Here is a 353-nt window from a genome sequence, read left to right as displayed (position 1 = left end):
TCCCCAAAATCTAACCCGGAGCTCACTAGTTCGTCGTATCTTCCTGATTGCACGATTATTCCATCTCGCATAACCTGTAACATGGAACCATTCATTACCAAAATCCTAAAATCCTAAACTGAATAAGTTTTCATTTTTTTGTTCCTTGGAATTGTACCAAGATGCGATCAACGTTGTGAAGGAAGTCTACTTGATGAGTTACTAGCAATATAGTCTTTCCTTTTAAGGCTCCCCTTACACATTTCTGCAGAAACATAATCACAAAGAAAGAAAGATTAAGTTTTATGCTTTACAATTTTATTTTGTTGAACTTAAAACTGATAGATGATTAAGTGTTCACACCTTGAATATGT

General features: G+C 34.6%; 1 long non-coding RNA gene across 1 annotated transcript; it reads right to left on the bottom strand.

The window, feature by feature from the left end:
- Window positions 1-353, bottom strand: LOC104775346. Its single transcript, XR_765854.2, has 3 exons — window positions 343-353; window positions 158-244; window positions 1-74 (listed from the first exon to the last, which is right to left on the bottom strand). It is a non-coding gene; the product is annotated as an uncharacterized LOC104775346 (long non-coding RNA).

This window comes from Camelina sativa, unplaced genomic scaffold (genome assembly GCF_000633955.1).
Source record: "Camelina sativa cultivar DH55 unplaced genomic scaffold, Cs unpScaffold12563, whole genome shotgun sequence".
NCBI classification, from domain to species: domain Eukaryota; kingdom Viridiplantae; phylum Streptophyta; class Magnoliopsida; order Brassicales; family Brassicaceae; genus Camelina; species Camelina sativa.
The sequence above is the reverse complement of the archived record's forward strand: the minus strand, read 5'-3'. Positions and strand labels throughout refer to the sequence as shown.